General features: G+C 61.0%; 2 long non-coding RNA genes across 2 annotated transcripts; both read right to left on the minus strand.

Moving 5' to 3' along the window:
* Positions 1 to 9,938: 9,938 nt before the first annotated feature.
* LOC130542472 (uncharacterized) lies at positions 9,939 to 11,859 on the minus strand. The gene is made up of 2 exons (XR_008957045.1): positions 11,398 to 11,859; positions 9,939 to 10,449 (listed from the first exon to the last, which is right to left on the minus strand). It is a non-coding gene; the product is annotated as an uncharacterized LOC130542472 (long non-coding RNA).
* Positions 11,860 to 14,704: 2,845 nt separating this feature from the next.
* LOC130542473 (uncharacterized) lies at positions 14,705 to 22,335 on the minus strand. Its single transcript, XR_008957046.1, has 3 exons — positions 22,210 to 22,335; positions 15,661 to 15,833; positions 14,705 to 15,016 (listed from the first exon to the last, which is right to left on the minus strand). It is a non-coding gene; the product is annotated as an uncharacterized LOC130542473 (long non-coding RNA).
* Between the last annotated feature and the right edge of the window lie 270 nt (positions 22,336 to 22,605).

A 22,605-nucleotide genomic window follows, 5' to 3' on the forward strand; every position in this document is an offset into this window, starting at 1 on the left:
TCCTCATCCCCTTCTCTGCCCCGTGTTTCCCCGGGTTTGCGATGTTGAATTTTCAGTCAGTGTTGATTGCTTTTGCTCTGACTGTGGAGAACATTTGCTGGTGTTCCTGTTATTAATTTTGTTAATTGGACACAACCAGTTCTTGGAAATTGGGTCAAATATTGAATGCACAGCAAGGTGTTTGCAACTAGCAGAACACACCCATGTCTGGGACCCAGCAGACACCTGCGCACCCCTCCCTCTCCGCCCCTGCTCGTCCCCCAGCGTCGGCCCATCACTGCGCGTGTGGATGGTGGCCAGTGGTCACACTGTGTGAGCGCAGAGAGGTGAGCAAAAGGCTCTCCGGCTGGTTCTGGTGTGGACCCGGCTCCCCGCGCGCAGGCGAAGGCCTGCCTAGCGCGCATGCGTGAACCGCGCAGGGGCGGGGAACCAGGGACCCAGAAGAGGGCGAGCGCGCAGAGCGGCTGGGAGGGGGCGGGCCCCTGGCGTCCAATCCGCTGCCTAATTCCCAGCCCGAGGCTGCACACCTCCGCTTATCTCGCCCCCAGAGGTAACGCTGGAGGAGCGGGGTCGGCCTCAGTCGCAGGGGCCGGGGTGGCTGGCGGGGTGTTTTCCAGCCACAGACACCTGGAGCCTCGATGCCGGGTCAGCCCGGGACCCCTCCAGGCAGGCGGCCAGTTGCAGGGGGGCTGACGGCACCGTGGCAAGCCGTCCCCTGACGCAGGGCTTGGGGTGCCTTCAGTGTTCCGGAGGCTGTTGGGGTGCTCCCGCTGTCCTGAATCTGCACCGGTTTCCAGGGCCTCCGCGGGCGTACAGGTGGGTGTCGCACATTGACGACCTGCCCGGGTCAGGGGAGCCCAGGGCGCGGCGTGGCCAGTGTGGGGGGGGGAGGGGTGTGTGTGTGTGTGTGTGTGTCTGTCTGTCTGTCTGTCTGTCTGTCTGTCGGCGTCGTCCCCGGGCTCAGCTGGCGGGGCCCACGCGCTCCACCGACTTGCAGGCCGGCACCTGCGCGCGTGGGGGCGCGTTTCCCTTTGCGCCCGAGCTGCAGGAGCCAGACTGCACTGCCAGGTGGGCCTGGGTCCACTGGCCGCGTGGTCCTTGGGTGCGAGACCCCTGAGGGCCTTGAGTTCGGGAGAAGGCGGGCCCCTCCTCAGGCAGCCAGTGCAAATGGGGACGGAGCTTGGCCCCTGGAAAGGGGCCTCTAAGAAAGATTTGGGGGGCGGGCTCCCTCCAGCCTGGAGGCCGTGCAGGGGTTGCAGACCGACCCCGCTCGGCAGGCTCCGACGACCCCAGCTGCCCTGCGCCGGCGGACGCGTGTTTACTGAGCATGCTGCGGCCGCCCCGGCGTGTGGAGCCAAGGATCCGCCCCGGGGAGGGTCTGGAGGGGCCGCTTCACGGGAGGGCGGTCGGGTACATGGCATCTGCCTGTTTCCACGCACAGACCCACACAACCGCCGGTGTTCCCCCTGGAGGCAGAGCGGAGGGGTCTGGAGGCCTCGCGAGGACGGACTCGGCGCGCTGACCGCGGTGTCCTCAACGAGCCGCACCTGGGAGCCTTGTGCGCTGCAGAACCCGGGCCTTCACAACAGTGAGCACACCTGGGGCCGCACTCGCCCCATTTGCGGGGCTGCGTCCAGAGGATTTCAGGGGTGGGCTCCCTCCGTGGGGACACAAGGCATAGGTGGCTGGACGTGCGCCCTGGCTGCCAGGGCAGGGACGGGGTGAGTCCTGTGAACGTGTGAGCTCCCAGGTCAGGGGAGCCGGGGCCTGGAACAGGGGAGGTCGGGGCGCAGAGCAGACGTGTGGGGACCTGCGTCTGCCCAAGTCCAAGCCCAAAACTGCACCCACACACTCGTGCCCCCCCAGGCGTGTCGGGTTTGGGGGCCAGCAACGCTCACACTGGTTGTCTTTGCCGTCCGTGTCCTTTTGCTGCTGTTGTTGCTGGACACATTTTAAGATTTTAACTCCAGCGTCGTTCCCACGCAGCGTCCTATTAGTCTCCGCGTGCGCTCTAGTGATACGTCGCTCCGTGCCCCTCGCAGTAACTCTCAGCCTAGCCCCTGCCCCTGGTTCACTCCTCCCCGCCCCCCTCCCCTCTGCGAACCATGTGTTCTCTGTACTTAAGAGTCTTTCTTGGATGATTCTTTCTTTCCTTGGCTTGTTTTGTTCCTACAATTCCACACAGGAGTGAGATCGTGTGAATTGGTCTTTCTCTGACCTCACTCAGCGCGATACCCTCTGGGTGCGTCCATGTTGCTGCAAATGGCAAGATTCATTCTGTGCCGTGGCTGAGTAATACTCCATCGTACGTGACCGCATCTTTATCCAGCCATCATCACGGACACTCGGCTGCTTCCGTATCTTGGCCGTTACGGATAACGCTGCTGTAAACATGGGGGTGCATGTATGCCTTCGAATTAGCGTGTTTGTATCTTTGGGTAAATACCAGTAGTGCAACTGCTGGGTCGTAGGGTCGTTGTATTTTCAACTTTCTGAGGACCCTCCACAGTTTTCCAGAGTGGCTGCAGCAGCTTGCACTCCCACCAGCAGTGCACGAGGGCTCCCCTTTCTGCACATCCTCACCAACACCTGCTGTTTCTTGTCTTGATGATGTGAGCCGTTCGGACAGGTGAGAGGTGCTATCTCATTGTGGTTTGATCTCCGTTTCCCTGATGCTGAGTGACGTTGAGCATCTTTTCATGGTCTGTTGGCCATCCGGATGTCGTCTTTGGAGAAATATCTGTTCATGTCTTCTGCGCGTTTTTAAAAGGGATTATGTGTTTTTTGAGGTATCGAGTTGTATCCGTTCTTAATATATATTTTGGATACTAGCCCTTTATCAGACATGTCACTTGCAAACTTCTTACCGATTCCGTAGGTTGTCCTTTAGTTTTGTCGACCGTTTCCTTCGCTGATCACAAGCTTTTTATTTTGAAGAAATCCCCGTAGTTCATTTTTGGTTTTGTTTCTCTTGCCCTTAGAGACGTGTTTCAAAAGAAGTTGCTGGGGCTGAGGTCACAGAGGTTGCTGTCTGCGTCCTCCTCGAGGATTTTTATGGTTTCCTGTCTCACATCAAAGCCTTTAAACCACTGTGGATTTATTTTGGTCTATGGTGTAAGAAAGTGCCCCAGTTTCGTTCCTGCACGTGTGGCTGTCCCGTTTTCACACTGTTTGTTGAAGAGAACCTCTTCCCGTTGGATGTTCTGGTCTCCTCTGTCGAACATGAGTTGGCCACAGTGTTGTGGGTCCGTTTCTGGGTTCTCTGTTCTGTTGCACTGATACGTGTGCCTGTATTTGTGCCAGTACCATGCTGTCTTGATGATCACAGCTTTGTAATGTAGCTTGAAATCTGGGATTGTGATGCCTCTGGCTGTTTTTCTTTCTCAAGATGGTTTTGCCTCTTCAAGGTGTTTCTTGGTTCCATACAAATTTTAGGCTTGATCGTCTAGCTCTGGGAGAACTGTTGTTGGTATTTTGGCAGGGATTGCATTGAATGTGTAGATGGCCTTGGGACAGAGACATTTCCACGATATTTGCTCTTCCAGCTCATGAGCGTGGAAGGTCTTTCCACTTGTGTTGCCTTGAATTTCTTTCTTCAGTGTTTTATGGTTTTCAGAGTACAGGTCTTTCGCCTCTTCGGTAGATTTATTCCGAGATGTTTTATTGGTTTATTTTTGTGCAACTGTAAATGGTATTGTTTTCTTAATTTCATTTTCTGCTGCTTCATTAATGGCGTATAGGAAAACAGCAGGTTTCTCTATATTGAATTTGTATCTTGCGAACTTAGTGAATTCATGTCTCAGTTCTGGTAGATTTTCGGTGGAGTCTAAGGTGTCCCTTTTCTGTCAAAGTCTGGACATAGTGTCCATGGATCGAGGGTTCATGATCTAATCAGTGGCCATTGGTCTGCAAGCTCCTTGGGACCTTCCCAGATGGAGTGTGAACCTGGCCGCTGCTCTGAGGACAGGGAGAGACCAAGGAAAGGAACGGCCACTCCAGATTGGTAGGCGGCCGTTTGGAGCAGCACGGGAACTCACGTCCGTGTCTTGTCTTGGCAGCAGCAAGAGGAGTAGATCTCCACACCACCTGCCGCCTCTTACAGGTTTATACCGAGGCCGTAACTGGGCTCCGTCACGGGGACCATCCAGATGGTCTCAACACCACATCACTGTCTCCAGGCCACGTCCTTGGAGCAGCCTCTGGGGGCAGGGAAGGCAAGGGAAACCCACATTCCAAGGGCAGGGGAGGGGTCGGAGCCTCTGATTGCCTGGGTCCAGGTCACGGCAAGTGGTGGTCATGGCCTGTCGTCCACCGTCTCCAGCACCCCGCCCCTCCTGCCCGGCTCTTACAGCCTTACATGAACCTCAGTTCTGCGTGTGCCCTGAGGGGTCAGGAAGGGGTTTCGCTAGCCCGGAGATGGCTCCTGCGGCAGCTGTCCCACTGTGCTGGAGGCAGAGGTCACAGCAATGACACAGGGACATTCAAGAGAAAGCACAGATTAAGACAGCGGTTCCCCACATGACCAGCAACGTTCTCCAGCAAGAGGCCCATGATCCCAACCGCTGACTGATGAAATCCCCGAGGCTGGGGGTCGGATCGCTCAGGGCGCTCCCCGTGTCCTCGTGAGACCCGAGAAACATGGTGCTGTAGCAGGCTCGTCAGGCAGAACACACAGCACTGTGCTGGGACAATGACACAGGTGTCACCATGGGAGGCAGCAGGTGGCCAAGGCCATCGTATTCTGGAGGACAGCTGTTCTCATTGAAGACACTTGGTGTTCAGTAGGGCAGACTTTTTGGCCGACCCTCAAGGCTCACTGAGCGGATCCAGTCAGGGCGGCCAGGTCTGCAAACCGATGGAGCGAACGATGACAGCAGCCAGACGACCGTCCGTCAAACACAGAGTGTGTCCATCTGGCCTTCAGGAGAGGGAGCTTGTCATCTGCTGTTTCCACGGGACAGGTTCTCCTCTGGGCCCAGGGGAACCCCGAGCACAGCGGCCCAACCACCCAGCTGGGAGCCACCCCCAAAGCTTTGTGCCACAAAACCACGGAGGCCCATCGGGTCTGCCCACTAAATACCCGGGTGGTGGGACAGTGCCTGCCAACCAGTGACTCTCTCCTCATGTGACAGGATGGCTGCCGTCCCCGTGGTGTCCATCCCACGTTGGTGGTACAACTGGGTTTTGTTCGAGTGACTTTTCTGTTCCCAACGTAGGGATGGCTGGGTGTGCAAACGTCCTTAACACAGAGTAAGCCCCATAGATCCTTTCCAATTCTGAGCATAGCCAGCCATGCCTCTGATGGAGGTCTTTCTAGAACCTTCCAGGGAGCGGTTTGATGGGCTGCCTTTACGGTTTGACAGGAACACACTACCCTTGCCAGTGTTACGGACACGCTGTTGGTAACGTCAGGTGGACAGAGTGCTGGTCCTCGCCTGTCCTTGCTCAGTGCCTGCCAATCTCTCCCTGGAGGGGCGATACCCACCATTACCATCCTGACCAGCTAGAGAGGGCGGCTGCCCGCATACCCAGCAGTTGGACTGATTTCCTTGCTGGGCATATGCTGGGGCCACGGTGGGAAGGTACAGCCCCAGGTGCCCGGCCCGTGACCGGACCCCGCAGGAGCAGCAGAGTCTCAGGAAGACGGTAGGAGCAGGAACTTGATGGGGAGGCCTCCCCTTCTACAAGAATGACCCTCGAGCCCCGCACTTCAGATGTAAACGTGGCTGCATCCTCAGGAGTTTGTCCAGGGCGTACGTCCCAACCATGCTGGCCCCGGGAGGCAGCCCTGTCAGGCGTGAGGAGGGGGACTGGTGGGATATGGAGGACCAGGGCCCCACCCTCTCCCCTCCTTCGATGGTGTGTGTTCCATGCCAGGTATAGTGTGTTTCAGTGGGTCCGACGGCAGCAGGACACGGGGTTCCCAGCGCACACGGAGTAGTTTCCCGTCCCCCGGGGGTGGCAATGACGCGTCTACCCCGGTGGGACTTCCCAGTGCACATTCCAGCCCCTCAGTCCTGTCCCGGGTGCGATGGGGCTGCTGTCCTCAGCAGCGGGGCACGTGGGTCCCCAGTGGGAGTCGGGGCCTCGACTGTGTCCTGCAGCTTCCATAGGTCACAGACCCGGGTGCCTCAGTGGGGATCCCCGTGTGGCATACGGGGCAGCAGGCCCTACTGGCTGACCCGTCAGATGTACCAAGTCTGGACGGTACTGTGGTCCACGTGGCCAAGGTGGTTTTCCCTGCGAGGGATGTACTCTGCTGCCTGATACTCCACTGTTCCCCCCAGGCCTGCTGCTGTGGTTCTAGGGGAGATGATGCTCCAGGCCCTCCACGTCCTTCCCCCGCCCCCGCACAGTGTGATCTTTGGCGTGTGAACCCCAATCCCTCTCTGTTCAGCGAGGTCCCGTCCGTGGCACCAGCTTCCCTAGTGGTGGCAGCCTGGTTTGCTCAGTGACAGGGAAGGCTCGGGTTAGGCCAGATGCAGTGTCCACGCGAACCAAGGCACACGGAGAACCCTCCGTCAGAGGGAGGGGCCGGGAGATCCGTTTGCCGATTCCGTCCTGGGTGGGAACTTCATGGATGGTGCCGGAATCCCCTGGCACTTGGCCTGGGCGTCGACGAGAACACACAGGACATGGGGATGGTGCATTGACCCGGTCACGGGTCTTGTACGCACGGCAGTCTGCATCTGTGGCTCGAGGCCACCCCGTCCAGCCCCTGAGGTGGCCGCTGTCTGTGCCCCCAGTCTGCTGTCTGTCCTGAAGGGTCCATACCAGGGCCGAGCCTCGGCTGGGGCACGTGCCGTCTGACTGCCAGGAGCCGTCAGAGCCCGCTGAGCGGGGCATGAAAACTGAGGACCACGTCAGGCTCTTGCAGATGGACCTACACGTCCTTCCACGTATCCTGGCCCCACACGGGCTTATCTGTGCTCGTTCACCCGTCGGCTTCCCATTGTCCCACCCGCAGGCTTCACCCCTCTAGCGCAGTGGGGGACCGGCCGGGGCTCTGAGTGACCAGCCCTGGGTCTAGGCCTGGCTGAGCAGCCTGCGTGGCTTGTTCCCGTTTCCGTCCGGCTGGCGCCGTTGCTGGCTGAGTGGTGCCTCCCGTCCAGGGGCTGGATTCCACGGTCAGGCCCATTTCACAGGCATCAGCCCGGATTTCGTGGCTCCCTCTCCCAGGCTACAGGGACGTCCCAGGGAGAGGGGCCCGGGTCTCTGGAGGGTGTACACACCCCACAGGCCCAATAGCGCCCACGTTTCTAGAGACGTGGGCTGGTGGACAGGGTCTCTTCTGCGGCAAGTGGGCGTGGCCCGTCCTCACAGGGGGTTCAGCCGTGGCGGAGGGGGTCGATGGAGCACAGCCTGGCCCCACGCGCTGCCGGGCAGGGACGTCGGACACAGGCGCTGCTCCTTGGGAGAGGCTGTGCGTGGAGGAGCTGGTGATCTGCGGAAGGATGGCGGCTTTCGATCCTTCCAGACCTGAGCCCAAGGTGCAGGGGACTCTGTGTGTGTCCTGTGTCTGCCACGTGGCCAGCCCGCATTGTCTGCAGTGACAGACACGTCTAAGTCGAGTGTAACCCTGTGTGTGTGTGTGATTTGAGTTCTGGGCCGCTGTTCTGCTAATTCTTCCCTCTGGGGGGGCCTGAGGTAATCCTTCAGTGGAAGTTTGTCCGTCCTTCCTGTGTCTGTGGGTTAGAGACCTTGCCGCCCCCCAGGTGGGGTAAGCCCATCTTTGCTGTCTAGACGGTTACTAAGCAACCTAGAATTTGGCTTGAGAGCCCCCGTGCCTTTCAGTTCAACCAGAGGCAGCCGGGTGGTAGGGAAGGGAAGACGCGCGTTCTGGCTTGTTCCCTAGCCCGTTCTTGTGTGTGCTTTCCTGGGAAGTGGGTGCCCTGATCTGATTCGACGGTGGGTGGGGTACCGTAGCAAACCCCGATTTCTAGTGCGCTGGTGGCGGAGTGTGTAGAACCGTCTGTGGCACGGTCAGGGCAAGCCTGTTCCTGACCACGTGTCCGCAATGGTCCCTGCATGTGGTTTATACGCTCGCATAGGCAGGGGTCCCTTACACCCCTGTGTGTCACTGGGGAGAGCGTCGGCTGCGACCTTGTCTGGGGCGCTCGTTAGTGAGCTCTGAGCTCCACCGCTGCCTGTTGTCGCGTGATACTGGAGAGTGGAGGTGTTTGGTGGGCAGACCCGCGTTCCCGTTGTCCCACCACGTCCTCCTGCTGCGCGTCCCGCCCGCCCCGTGGGTGAGGCGCCCGTGCGAGCCCCCAGCCCTCCTCCTGACCTGCAGGGACCTGTGTGATGGAGCTGGGGCTGTCAGCCCGCGCCCTTTTCTGCCGCGAAGCCTTACCCTGTGCTTTATGTCCCGTTGTGCGGTCACCTCCCCGCCACGTTCGGTACCAAAGAGCCGAGTCACCAGCTCTCGCCCGCGAGTCTGAGAGGAGACGGACCCGTTCCGATGTCCCTGCCAGATCTCTCCTCGCCACTTTATGGCTCTTAGGTCAGCATATTGGGCTGTTCCTCCTGGTCTGAGGCTGTCGGGGTCAGACCGTCACCGGTGCTGGGCAGCAGCCTGACACGCACCGTGGATGGTGTCGCGGAGGCGCACCCGTCTGGACAGCGTGTGTTGTGTTCCGTGCCCCGGTCCCCGTCACGCGCTGCTGGCGAGTTCCCGCAGCCCCGCTAGTGGCCCAGCTGGGATCCCCTCAGCTCGTGCAGAGGCCCCCCTCCCATCTCCGGGTCCCGCTCAGAAACGCGCCCTCTCCCTGGGAGGACTCTGCTCCGAGGTAGTGCCCTCAGTCTGTCAGGGGTCAGCTTGGCCCGTTCCAGAATAGCCCCTGGAGGTGACGGGTCACTGGTTTGCTTTCTGTTAGCGGGTCTGCTGTTTATAGAGCCTCAGAGCCCAGTGAGCCTTTCAGGCAGCGGGATCTGTTCTCAGAACACGGGAACGTCTCGGTCCAAAACCCACTCAGGGAAACTTGGGCCCTGCAGTGTTTTCAGTCCCCGGTGACCATGCTGCACACCCTTGTGAGTGAGGACACTCTCGTGTGTGTTCTGAGTCCTCACTGGCTGGTGCCAGCGTATCACGGGCTCTGACGGCGTTTTCCCGCTACGTCAAGGCTGCGTCGTGAGTCTCTGTCCTCCTATGGTCCCCGCTCTTCCTGGTCACTTCACGGATGTGTTTTATATGATTCCCATTCGTGGTTGGTGCTGTGTCCTGCCAGTCCTCTCTGTGTCCGACGTGCCTCCTTTGTGGGAGGGCTCGGTATGCAAGCTGTGTTGTCCGGGGGCCGCGTGGCATTTTCCTGCCTTCAGAAGACCACGTCCTGCCCCGAAATTTTACTGTAGTGTGAGATGCGTGGCCCTTACTTGGGTGGGTTGTCCCTTCCCTGAATGTAAGGATTTCCGTCAACTCTATGTGGACGTTAGTTAATTCTCCAGGTTGTCACCAGAAATAGGGGTGTCACCAGTGTAGGAAATGCTGGTTTGTGTGTGTGTGTGTCTGTCTATGAAAGGCCTGGATGTCTTGGGCTAGAAGGTTGTGGCTCTCTCGGGGCTGCTGAGGTATCTCCGTGGTTACCTAGTGAGCTGATAACGTCTGCCTTCCCGTGTGAACGTGGTCACGGGTTGGCTCTCCGCATCCGTGAGAAGCTCAAGGAACACGTCAGACAAGTCGACCAGCGTGTCGGAGGTTCAGATTCCCTGATGATCTGGTTTATGATAGTGCTTGTGTCTGGGAGTATTCGCTCAATTTCTGTAGTTTTAAATTCCTATAAACTATTATAAATCTATAGGGCTTGTGTGACTTTTAACCCCCCAGATTGGCCTGTGATGTGAAATAGTACACACAGTAATTTGTTCCTTTAGGAATTTTTGAATTTTCCCCCTAATTTGAATATGTCTATTTCATGTTCTTGTTTCTTGCAATTCCATTCTTTTTTTAAAAAAAAGATTTTATTTATTCGACAGAGATAGAGACAGCCAGCGAGAGAGGGAACACAAGCAGGGGGAGTGGGAGAGGAAGAAGCAGGCTTCTAGCGAAGGAGCCCGATGTGGGGCTCGATCCCAGAACGCCGGGATCACGCCCTGAGCTGAAGGCAGATGCCTAACCGCTGAGCCACCCAGGCGCCCCTCTTGCAATTCCATTCTAATCTTTCTCGTGTCTGGTGTAAGCCCTGCGTTCATGACTCTGAGTCCACGTCATCATCTGTAGTGTCTCTGGTTATTTCATGGGCATAGATTCCAGTAAGTTCAAGTTCTCGGGTTCGGGGGGCTTAAAACAGTCATCGTCCTCAGAATGCTTATTGTTGCCCCCAGGTGCGTACGGGGTGGGTTTCCCCCGACTTTGTAGGTTACTCTCCTCCCCAGTAGTTTTCTCTCTACCTGTCGGCACTGATGTCAGCTGATGCTGCTGAGGAGAGGGCTGGATTGTCTTCCTTTGCTGCTCTGTTAAATATAGGAGATTACTGATTGAGTTGAATAATCAGGACAATGTGAGAATTACCTAAATTTTAAGTTTTGTCCTGACTGTGTTCAGTAGGTCTGCATGTCTCCTCAGACATTAATATATAATCTACTTGCCTCCAAACCTCCTCTCGAGTAATCTTGGTAAGGTTACTCACGACGCGTATTTGCTACTCTCCTCTTGCCTGTCACAACTAATTCGAAATATGGTTTATTATAGTGCAGGTGTGGGCCACGCTGGCCATTGTAGCCATTGACCAGTTACAGGGAGAGTGGCAGAAGAAGCCTGGTCCAGGGAATGGGATGTTGGGGGCACAGGACACCTGTCGAAATCCAAGCTTGAAGGTACCCTAATGTGCATTTTCAAGCTGAAGGCTGAGCTGGAGGTAGTGCGTGCCTGGCCGTGGTGGGCAAGACTGGCTATAGGCATATGGTCCAGGGTATCCTCCTAGAAGGGACACCTGGGAGCTTGGTGGGTGGAGAACCTTGGGACACCATCAGGCAGCCCCTCCAAATGGAAACTGATGTCATTTCTTTAACACTGTTGCCTTGGTAAGATATTGTGAGTGGGTTCCGTTCTTTCTGGAGGCATTCAGAGTCACTGGGGACTGGCCAGAGTTCTCCAGGCCTGGGCGCCCCAGATTCTCAAGAACAACTGAAAGGCCGTGTCCTGTGTATGTGTGGGCTGGGAAGGCAGGGACCTAGAACAGACATATCTGATAAAGGGCTAGTATCCAAAATATATATTAAGAACTGATATAACTCGATACCTCAAAAAACACATAATCCCTTTTAAAAACGGGCAGAAGACAGGAACAGACGTTTCTCCAAAGATGACATCCGGATGGCCAACAGACCATGAAAAGATGCTCAACGTCACTCAGCATCAGGGAAACGAAGATCAAACCACAATGAGATAGCACCTCTCACCTGTCCGAACGGCTCACATCAACAAGACAAGAAACAGCAGGTGTTGGTGAGGATGTGCAGAAAGGGGAGCCCTCGTGCACTGCTGGTGGGAGTGCAAGCTGCTGCAGCCGCTCTGGAAAACTGTGGAGGGTCCTCAGAAAGTTGAAAATACAACGACCCTACGACCCAGCAGTTGCACTACTGGTATTTACCCAAAGATACAAACACGCTAATTCGAAGGCATACATGCACCCCCATGTTTACAGCAGCGTTATCCGTAACGGCCAAGATACGGAAGCAGCCGAGTGTCCGTGATGATGGCTGGATAAAGATGCGGTCACGTACGATGGAGTATTACTCAGCCACGGCACAGAATGAATCTTGCCATTTGCAGCAACATGGACGCACCCAGAGGGTATCGCGCTGAGTGAGGTCGGAGAAAGACCAATTCACACGATCTCACTCCTGTGTGGAATTGTAGGAACAAAACAAGCCAAGGAAAGAAAGAATCATCCAAGAAAGACTCTTAAGTACAGAGAACACATGGTTCGCAGAGGGGAGGGGGGCGGGGAGGAGTGAACCAGGGGCAGGGGCTAGGCTGAGAGTTACTGCGAGGGGCACGGAGCGACGTATCACTAGAGCGCACGCGGAGACTAATAGGACGCTGCGTGGGAACGACGCTGGAGTTAAAATCTTAAAATGTGTCCAGCAACAACAGCAGCAAAAGGACACGGACGGCAAAGACAACCAGTGTGAGCGTTGCTGGCCCCCAAACCCGACACGCCTGGGGGGGCACGAGTGTGTGGGTGCAGTTTTGGGCTTGGACTTGGGCAGACGCAGGTCCCCACACGTCTGCTCTGCGCCCCGACCTCCCCTGTTCCAGGCCCCGGCTCCCCTGACCTGGGAGCTCACACGTTCACAGGACTCACCCCGTCCCTGCCCTGGCAGCCAGGGCGCACGTCCAGCCACCTATGCCTTGTGTCCCCACGGAGGGAGCCCACCCCTGAAATCCTCTGGACGCAGCCCCGCAAATGGGGCGAGTGCGGCCCCAGGTGTGCTCACTGTTGTGAAGGCCCGGGTTCTACAGCGCACAAGGCTCCCAGGTGCGGCTCGTTGAGGACACCGCGGTCAGCGCGCCGAGTCCGTCCTCGCGAGGCCTCCAGACCCCTCCGCTCTGCCTCCAGGGGGAACACCGGCGGTTGTGTGGGTCTGTGCGTGGAAACAGGCAGATGCCATGTACCCGACCGCCCTCCCGTGAAGCGGCCCCTCCAGACCCTCGCCCGGGGCGGATCCTTGGCTCCACGCACCTGGGCGGCCGCAGCATGCTCAGTAAACACGCGTCCGCCGGCGCAGGGCAGCTGGGGTCGTCGGAGCCTGCCGAGCGGGGTCGGTCTGCAACCCCTGCACGGCCTCCAGGCTGGAGGGAGCCCGCCCCCCAAATCTTTCTTAGAGGCCCCTTTCCAGGGGCCAAGCTCCGTCCCCATTTGCACTGGCTGCCTGAGGAGGGGCCCGCCTTCTCCCGAACTCAAGGCCCTCAGGGGTCTCGCACCCAAGGACCACGCGGCCAGTGGACCCAGGCCCACCTGGCAGTGCAGTCTGGCTCCTGCAGCTCGGGCGCAAAGGGAAACGCGCCCCCACGCGCGCAGGTGCCGGCCTGCAAGTCGGTGGAGCGCGTGGGCCCCGCCAGCTGAGCCCGGGGACGCCGCCACACACACCCCACACTGGCCGCGCCGCGCCCTGGGCACCCCTGACCCGGGCAGCTCGTCAATGTGCGACACCCACCTGTCCGCCCGCGGAGGCCCTGGAAACCGGTGCAGATTCGGGACAGCGAGAGCACCCCAACAGCCTCCGGAACACTGAAGGCACCCCAAGCCCTGTGTCAGGGGACGGCTTGCCACGGTGCCGTCAGCCCCCCTGCAACTGGCCGCCTGCCTGGAGGGGTCCCGGGCTCACCCGGCATCGAGGCTCCAGGTGTCTGTGGCTGGAAAACACCCCGCCAGCCACCCAGGCCCCTGCGACCGAGGTCGACCCCGCTCCTCCAGCTTTACCTCTGGGGGCGAGATAGGCGCAGGTGTGCAGCCTCGGGCTGGGAATTAGGCAGCGGATTGGACGCCAGGGGCCCGCCCCCTCCCAGCCGCTCTGCGCGCTCGCCCTCTTCTGGGTCCCTGGCTCCCCGCCCCTGCGCGGTTCACGCATGCGCGCTAGGCAGGCCTTCGCCTGCGCGCTGGGAGCCGGGTCCACACCAGAACCAGCCGGAGAGCCTCCAGGGACCCCTCCCCGACCACGTTTGTGAGGCGACTTGAGTCCGCACCGCGACTGGCTGCCTGCTGTGGGGCCCGGGGCTATACGCACAGTCCCCGGTTTCGGGCCCGGCCTCCCCTCCCCTCCCCGCAGCCTGAGCAGGCGCCCCGGACCCTCGCACGGGGCCCCGGCTGAGCGTGCGCCGCGCCCCCTTTCTCACCCCACCCGTGTCCGCCGGCCCCCTCGTGGCCTGTGGGGCTCAGGTTGTTCCCGAAAACGAACACCCCCGAATTCTGGGGCAGCCGCTTGAAGCTGGCGCCAGGCACTGCCTTTTGCATCCGGAGGCCCGGTGGCCCGCGGTCTGGAGTAACCAGGGCTCTGTGAGGTCTGTGTGGGGTCGGCGGGGGTCTCCCTCCCATCCCCCGTCCCCTCCTCAGCCCCCTCCCCAGGCTCTGGGCTGCCTGTGGGTCCTCCGCGGCCCATCGTCACTCCGCCTCTTTTCAACAGTCTCTCCTGGCGCTGGGGCTCTCGCTCCCCCCATGTGCACCCCAGGGTGGAGACCCTTCCCTCCCGAAGTTCTTTCGGGGGTCGCACGTGAACCGGCTCTCCGGCAGCCGTCTCTGAACTGGGGGCCTGAGGGTCCGCGGCTGCCCGGCTGCAGGGCTGCCTGTGGTCTGTGCCCCGACAGGCCGCTGGGTCCGCTGCTCGAGGTCCTGGCTCTCCCCCACCTGCCCTGTTTGGGTTCCCCGCCTGCGCCCGTGCCTGGCTGCCCCGGGGTCACTCGCCTCTGCAGGCCAGCTTCCTCCCGGCCTCTCAGTCTCAGGCTGGTCCGCACCCGCCTGCACGGAGCTCAGGGTGGAGGGAGTCGTCTCCCCCCACAGTCCTGAGGACGTAGCCTTCACATGCTGAGGGTCACTCAGCATTCCCGCAGGCGGCCCCAGGCCAGGCGTCCGTGCTCCCTGCTCCCCACACCAGTGTGGGCCCCGACCTGGCAGGGCCATCCCAGTCCTGCTGCCCTGGGCGGAACGGACCCGATGTGCGGGTTAAGAAGGACACCAGGAACCCCTAAAACCCCCTCCTGTCGCCCAGCCTCGTCGGCCGACCCTGCCCTGTGCCAGGTCCCCGGATCCCCTGACCTGTACCTGCACTTGTGCAGTCCACACCCTGGGAGCCGGTCTCCGGCTGCAGGGGGCACTGCAGTCCGCGGAGACAGGGCCTTTCCTCAACCACAGACAATCTCCCTGAGCCCCCATCCGACAGGAGGGACTGCTGGTCCCATTGGCACAGGCTGCCCCAGGAGGTGCTGGCTTCCTGGACAGTTGGCATTTGGTGTCTGTTGTGAACGCAGACTGACCGCAGGGGCCCCGCCTCCAAGGCCTCCAGATTCCTGCAGGTCAGGCTTCAGGGCAGAGACAGGTGTGTGTGAGATTTCCGCTTAGAGTCAGGCAGATGCCTGCTGCGCCCAGTCGCTAGCTCCTGTCCCACGGCTGCCCTGGTCCCTGTGTCCCCGCCCTGTGCTGCCAGCTCCCATGCCATCCTCCCAGCATCCGCCCATCCCGTGGGGCCCGAGCCCTGGAGAGCCCCACCGAGCGAGAAAGCCCCACCCAGAAAACTTGCCAAGGCCCTGTTTGTGATATGGGGGAGGGGCGATCAGTGTCCGCTCATCCCAGCTGCCCGAGGGGGTCGGGGTTGAAGCGGCACGGCAGGCTCCCTACATCAGCCACCCCTCGCCTCCCCATCCCGGCCAGGCTGTCCCGATTTCTCCATCTCTGCCTGGTGCGGGCCCCTGCGCCTCCGGGAAGGCGTGGAGTTGAGTCCAGCACGTGGCCACGACCCTCCAAAGGCCTGTTCCTGTGCCCTGCGCCCTCCCTGCAGCTGCCTGTTCCAGGAGCCTGCCTGCTAGCTTGGCCGTGGGGTGCCAGGACACTTCAGGTGGGAGGACCCGGGCTGATCCACGAGCACGTGCAGAGCCTCCAGGCTACCGCGAGACCCCCACTGAAAATCTTTCTGAGCTGGCAGCTTTCCACTGGGCCAGTCACTCACCCTGCAGGCGGGCTGAGTGATGCAGGCTGCGTGACTCGTTCTGGCCTTCTCCAGAACGCGAGACTCCGCAGTCCAGTGGGCGGGCCTGACCTGGCAGGGCAAATGCAGTCCCACGCAGCAGGAGGAAGGCTCCTTTGGGGTGCGGCCCTCCACCAGGACACTGACCAGCGCATCTGTGGCAAGACCTCCTGTCTGTCTCACGCAGGACTGTGCAGAGGCCCCGCCTCTGGACCATCAAGGGGGTGGGAGCCATGTGGGGTGGGACTGGGCTTGAAGGGGGGCCGTGGGTGGAAGGACAGTAGGCTTCCCAAGAGGACACCCCTGCCCCCCTCCCCGTCTCTCCCCAAAAGGAGAGCGAAGGGAGCACAGCCTCTAAGTCTCCGAGGCTTGGGTTAGCTGGGCGGGGGAGGCTGGCAGCCCTGCCGGATGGGGGCTGGGGGGGGAAGGCTCCTCCCCTCTGGCGTGCTCAGGAGGGACATCTTGCAGGCTTCCCGGGGCCCTCCCAGGGCCACCCCGGCTTGTGTGTGGTCCCTCTGTCCAGGGGCACTGCCTGCAGCCCTCGGTTCTCTCCTCCAGCGCTCGGGGCTCCACTCTCCTACTGTCCTGGATGGGTGCGCGGCCGGAGCGTCAGGCCCGAGGCTTCTGTCCGTCAGCTGCAGGAGAGGTCCCCCGGTGCCCTGTGCCCAGCGTGGGTGACCTCCGGCGTGGCCTCCTGCAGCTGGCATGTGGGCGTGAAGTCCGGGACAGTGTCCCGGTCCGCGTGCAGAGCAGGGGGCCCTCATTTGCGTCAGGGGACGCCTCTGTGGCATCTGCAGCTAGTTGTCCTGTCCTCCTTGTGACACCCGGTATCCTTATGCGGTGTCCCTTCCTGTGGCTTCCAGAGATCTATTAGCTTCTTTCTGTTGCTTCTCCGTAGGTGTTTAGACGGAGTCTCTCAGCGTGGCTGCCGTGAGCGTTCCTTCTCCATCAGCGGCTTCCGGGCCCTGCTTCCCGTGGCTTCTGCTGCTCTGCGGGGTTCACCCTCTAGCTTCCTGTTCCGCTGTCTGCAGCCTCATTCTGTTCCTTCAGCTCCGAAATCTGTGGTTTTCACCTCCCTCTTAAGTTCTGCCTTCTAATTTCTCAGCTCTCCTCAAACATGTAAAATAAATAAAATCCAGTTTAAAATGTTGTCTTAACTCTTCTCAGGTGACGCACTTCTGGGGATTTTCTTCCAGTCTTACGGTTATTTTACTCCGGGGGTTTCCTGTCTGGCTTTGCACGAGTGTGCTGAGTGCTGCTGCTGTTTCTTCTTCTTTCGTGCACGCGTGGACACGTGGCTTCTGCGGTGGGACAGGTGGGAGCGAACGCTTGCGTCTGTCCTCTGAGTGGCGTGGGGGGCTCAGCAGGAGAGAAGGGAGGGAGGGCGGCCTCCATGGTGAGCCCCCCGCTTCCCCGTGGCGGACACGCAGGGGCCAGCCTGCCGGGCGACTCGGCGCATGCACCGGACACCACCGCGAAGGCGGGTCCTGAGGGTCCGAAGCACGAGGCTTGGAGCCCAGGAGACTGTTACCTCTGGGGAGAAACGGACCCAGGCTGAAAGTGATCACTTCCAAGCCCCGCAGCAGGCCGGGCTCCGCGGCGCCCCGATGATTGGTGTCTGCAGGGGGCAGGCCCGTCCGCTCTCAGTCACTGAAGAAAGATTGGCCTGTCGATTTGAATTAGCACTGATAAGCCACTTAATTTAATTTTAAAATGACTATTGGGTGCTTGAAAGAGCAGAAGAAATAACAAACAAGGCTTCTCGTCCTTTTCGTCCCCGAGCAGTCAACGGTGCCACTTATCAAGGCTGTCTGACTAATTAGCGTTGGCCGTGGTGGGGGAGCAGTTCATCTGAATAGGAGGAAGCGGCTCGGGCCCACAGCTCTAGTTCCAGCCACGGCAGCCTTGGGGGGCCCGTGGCCACCGGCTGCCCCCAGTGTGCGGCCCCTCACCGCCTCTTCCTGCCACGTCCGCTCTCAGACCCCCGAGCTCTGCACAGCCCCCTCCTTGTCCTGCTTCCCGCAGCCCCAGGGCACCCCTGGGCGTCCGCGCCGGACCGCCTGAGCCGCACACGAGAAGGGACTCCGTGGCTTTAACCTCCTCCTGAAGTTTTGAGACCCCCCTTCCTCTGGCGGTGAAAACTCAGCTCGCCACGTCAGGGGGCCTCCTCGTCACCCTCCCGGGCCTGAGCTCGCAGCCTCGCGGGCGTGACAGATGGGACACCTGCCCTGTGATCCTGCCTGCGCTGGACGGGACGGTTCCAGCACACTGGCGCTCGGGGACCCGAGCTGGGAGTCACACCTTGGCCTTCACTGACCTCCAGTGAAGAGTGGCATTTCCTCCCGTTGTGAACACACGAGCACACGCAGTCCTCATTGTAGCCCCCATGCTCCGTGCAGTCCCCGTGAGCACCAGTCCGCAGATGCTGGGCCGTGGCTCCCAGGGACACGAGGATGAGGGTCCCGCGAGCCCCGGGTCACGTTTTGTTCCCTGATCACTTCGTTTGATGTGTTTCTGTTTGAAGACACATTATTTAATCTACACTGTTGACTCAGTAACATCGACCCCACCAACAGCCATAGCTCCTCCCGAACAAAGCCCATGAGACATGTTCTCTCCGCCGGCACCCTGCAGCCTTCTTGGGCCTAGGAGTGCACGCTTCGGCACCACGCTGGGGGCCAGTTTTGATGTTAAACTCCTGGGTCTTTGGAGGTGGAACCTCTGTTCCCCATCCTCATGCGGTCTCCAGCATGGACATCCTCGGGGACCAGGATTTGGGAATCTGACTCCTTGCTCTGCCGTCCTTCTGGGGGCATCGGATGCATGCACGCTGGTCTAGTTGCTCCGTAATGTTGGGCAGAGTGGGAAGTCACGGGGGTCTGGGGGGAGAAACGTGCGTGCATACAAACAGAAGCGTCAGCCCCGTGCACACGAGTCCCACCAGCGCGGGCCGGGTGCCGAGCGACTGGCTTCAGGTCCTGGCGTGTCCCTGAGATGCTGTGGGGAGTGAACACATCACTTCACGCGTCTCTAGGATGGGGGCGGCCGCGCCTGGGCAACCGCACACTGGCTGAACGCAGCTGGCGCTCACCCCGTCTGTCCGGAGCCCAGATGCCTGAGATCAGGGTGCCAGCGGGCCGGTTCTGAGGCTCTGGGGGAGACACTGTTCCAGGTCTCTTCCAGCTCTGGGGCCGCCAACATCCTGGGAGCTCTCGGGCTTGCGGATGTGTCCCTCCCATCTCTGCCTCCGTCTTTCCTGGGCTTCCTCCCTCTGTGTGTGTCTGTGTCCTAACGCCCCCCACCCCCATGAGGACCCCAGTCATCAGTCAGAACCCACCTGACTCATGGGCAATCTCGTCTGAACTAAGTGTACCTGCGAAGACCCTACTCCCACCAAGATCACCTTCTGAGTTTCCAGGTGGACACGCTCTGGGGGGCACTATTGATCCCAGCACAGGGGGACCTCCTCACCGGCCTGTCCACGTCCATGGAAGGCACTGCTGAGCGAGTTGGTCGCTGTGGCTCACTAGGCTTCTGACCCTGGTTCGGTCTCCACCTGCTGGGGCAGTGCCTGCTGCCTGCCGGCTTTGGGAGTCCTAGTGGAACGCACCGCGGCTCGGTGGCTGCCCTTCCCGCTGCACAGAGGGGCTGCCTGATGGCCTGCCAGCCATTTTGGCAAGTGACCCTGGTCTTGTCCTCAGCTCACTGGACAGGCCATTCTCTGTGGGTTCTGGGGAGGGGCACGGGGTGAGCGCTCAGGAGCGGCGGGGGGGGGGGGGCAGCTTCTGGGAGTCTGTGTCCGCCAGGATTCCTTTGGCTTAGGACCGTGGAGGACGGAGGGCCAAGCCAGTGTAGGTCAGGCGCGAGTCAAGAACAGTTTCTGACTTTGGAGGTGAGCCCTGCTCAAGCCTGCGGGAGGCTCCCAGGAAGACAGGGGAGCAGACTCCGGAGCCGTCTCCACATCAGTCATTTTGAGGGATGTCCCGGCGTGACCCTGCAAACACGCTCCATGCCCCCAGGGCGCCCACCGTGGGAGCCGTCCCGCTGACTCGGGCTTGCGCTCTTGTCACCTGCGGGGGCACGTGGCCCTACTGCCAGGGCCAGTGTTCTTGTGGGAAGAGCGAACGGACGAAGGACACACACCAGGAGGCAGGCTAGGGATGAAGGAGGCAGAGGTGCAGGGAGGCGGTCGCGGGCAGCTCCTCCCCGGAGCCTCAGGAGGGAGCATGGCCCGGCCACACCTTGACTCTGGACTTCTGGCCCCAGAACTGGGGAGAACACGCCTCTGCTGTTTTGAGCCCCGGCCTGAGGTCCTTTGTCAGGAAGGCCTGTGTGTTCAGGGCAGGCTGTCGTGAGGGCGTGGCGGCCTGGTGATCCGGGTCCTAAGTGGGCGAGTGACAGGGCTCCCTGTGGGAGGCCGGCTGTGGGAGCCCCTGACGTGCCTCTTCAGGGCCCTGGGCAGCAGGGGTGCGGCTGGTGAGTAGGCACCCTCACCTCCCGCGAGCCCCAGGGCTGGCACGGGCAGACTCGGGGCCCAGGCTGGGGTTCCGGGGGAGGCTCACTGGCAGGCGCCTGCCTCAAGGCGCCCCAGCAGACAGCACGTTTCCCAGTGGCTTCCAGGTGCCATGGGTCATGACGTGGGTGTTGTGGGTCACGACGTGGGTTGCAGGCAGCTGGAATGTCCGTGTTCCTGATGCCCGTCTTGCGGTGGCCTCCCTGACCTCTTGCGGGAAGTCTGTGAGTCTCGGCACCAGCACTAAGCCCTTCCAGCTCCAGCAGCTCAGGGCCCAGGGCCAGTGTGACCGGGAGGGAGCACAACGCATTGCCACGAGGCCTGCCTGTGCCCGCTGCGTGGCCCGATGAACTCTTCCTCTGCGAGACACCCTAGGCTTTCTGGAAGCTGTTGAAGATGCCCCCCTGGGTTCTGGGGAGGGTTCCCCCCCCCGTGTTTCCTTGGACCCCAGGACAAGCCGCAGCCCCGGAGGCAAGGTGGGCACTCTGCCGCCTGGGGTCCTGGGCCCTGAAAGAGCTTCCTCCTGCTCTTGGTTCCCTGCTGCCCGCCACAGCAGGACTCTCTGACTTTACTGGGTCCTGCTTATTCTGTGTGTCTGCTCGGCCTCTGTCCCTAGGCAGCACGGCCCGGGGACCCATGCTCGTGGCAGGAAGCAGCAGCACTGAAGCAAAGGCCTGATGGTCTGGGAGGCGGTGGGACGTCCCCCTTCCAAGCCTCAGGGTTGCTCCAGGTGCGTCCCAGGCTGACTTCACAAGCCCCCGGGTGATGTGATGGCCGCCCAGTGGGAGACAGCCACCGGTCAGACGCTTGGATCCACAGGAGAAACCCACTCCAGGGGGCTCCCTTCCTTCCTTCCCGAGAACTGGGCACCCCAGGAAACAGCAGACCCGTGGGGTGAACGCAGGGACCAGCCAGGCCCCCCCGAGGCTGGTCACGGTTGGTGGGTGCTGACCCCTGGACCCTACTTCCCGCTCGGCCGGCTCCGGCCACGGCCACGGCTGCTGCTGCTGCGTGAGAACCAGCGCAGGTGCGCCGCGAGCTTCGGGTTCCATGTCACACACGGAGTTCCGGGCCCTCCGACCTCGGGCGTCCCCCTCTGGGCTCCGGCCGCGGCGGCGGGTGGGGGAGGCCCTGCTCACCGTGCGGCTCGCTGCCCGGGGCTCCCTGCTCGGGCGGTGGGCTCAGACAGCTCTGGAGTCGGCGAGCAGGGAGCCCAGGCAGGCCGAAGTTCCAAGGCGGTTCGCGGCGCGCCGCCCGGGCAGGACCCACCGACAGCGGGCAGGACGCGCGTCGGGCGCGAGCGGCCTCTCGGGGCGGGACCTGGCGCAGGGGCCGTTCTGGGGTCTCCGCCAAGAGCCGGCCTGTGCGGGGCGCTGGGGAGGCCCACCCTAAGCGCCCTGTGCCGCCGCCCCACCGCCCCGCCCCGTCCCCGCGCGTCCTGCGGGGAGGGCTCCGCCCCGAAATCCGCCGGCGCCCAGAGCGCCCTGGAGGCAGGACCCACACCGGGTGGGCGCCAGGGGGCCTGCGGAGGAGCCTTCGAACCCCGGCGCCCCCCTCATCCCCTTTCCTCCCCGGGCAGCGCCTCCCTCGGGGCCCTGAGGCCGCCGCCGCCCCGGGGAGGGGAGCTTCTGCGGTTCTCGGAAGAGTCGGCTGGGTCCCGGCCAGCCCCAGCCAGGGCCCCTCCCCGCCGCCCCGCTCCCCTCCCCAGCTCCCCTCCCCATTCTCCTCTCCCCCTCCCCTCTCCCCAAGCCCCACCCCCAGCCCGCTGACCTGCCCCCTCCCTGCCCGGCTCCCTCCAACCCGCTATCCTCTCCCCTCTCCTCGCCCACGCCCCACTCCCCCCAACCTGCTCCCCTGCCTTGCTCCTCCTCCTCCCTCCCCCTCCCCCAGCCCCCTCCCCTCCACGCCCTTGCCCTGCTCCACGCTCCCCTCAACCTGCTCCCCGGCGCACTCCCCTGCTCTTCTCTTGGGGATCCCACCCGCGGGCCAGATCCCTGCTTCCCACAGGGTATACTCACCCAACGGGTCTCAACCGTAAATGAAGATTCGTTGGAGCAATGAACATTTTTATCGGACAAAATTAAGTTCTGATGCACGTTATCTCTGTCAAGAGCAGAGGAAAGGAAACCCCCTGTGAGCTCACAACTCCCGGCACTCATCAGAAGCACCTGCTATCAACGGCCGCCCAGCGCTCCCCCGCTTATTAGGTTTGGTTACCGAGAAACCATTCTAAACAAACAACCTGGATTTCCTGAATTCGAGGCAGAGCCAAGTTATAATCGGATTACTGGAAGAAGTGGGCCTGCTATTAAGTTTTATTAAATTCTATTTGCTTGTATCTTTGCCATTTGTTTTTGTTTTTTAAATAATTTTTTATTATGTTAGGTTAGTCACCATACAGTACATCCCAAGTT

Source organism: Ursus arctos, unplaced genomic scaffold (genome assembly GCF_023065955.2).
Source record: "Ursus arctos isolate Adak ecotype North America unplaced genomic scaffold, UrsArc2.0 scaffold_34, whole genome shotgun sequence".
In the NCBI taxonomy this organism is placed as follows: domain Eukaryota; kingdom Metazoa; phylum Chordata; class Mammalia; order Carnivora; family Ursidae; genus Ursus; species Ursus arctos.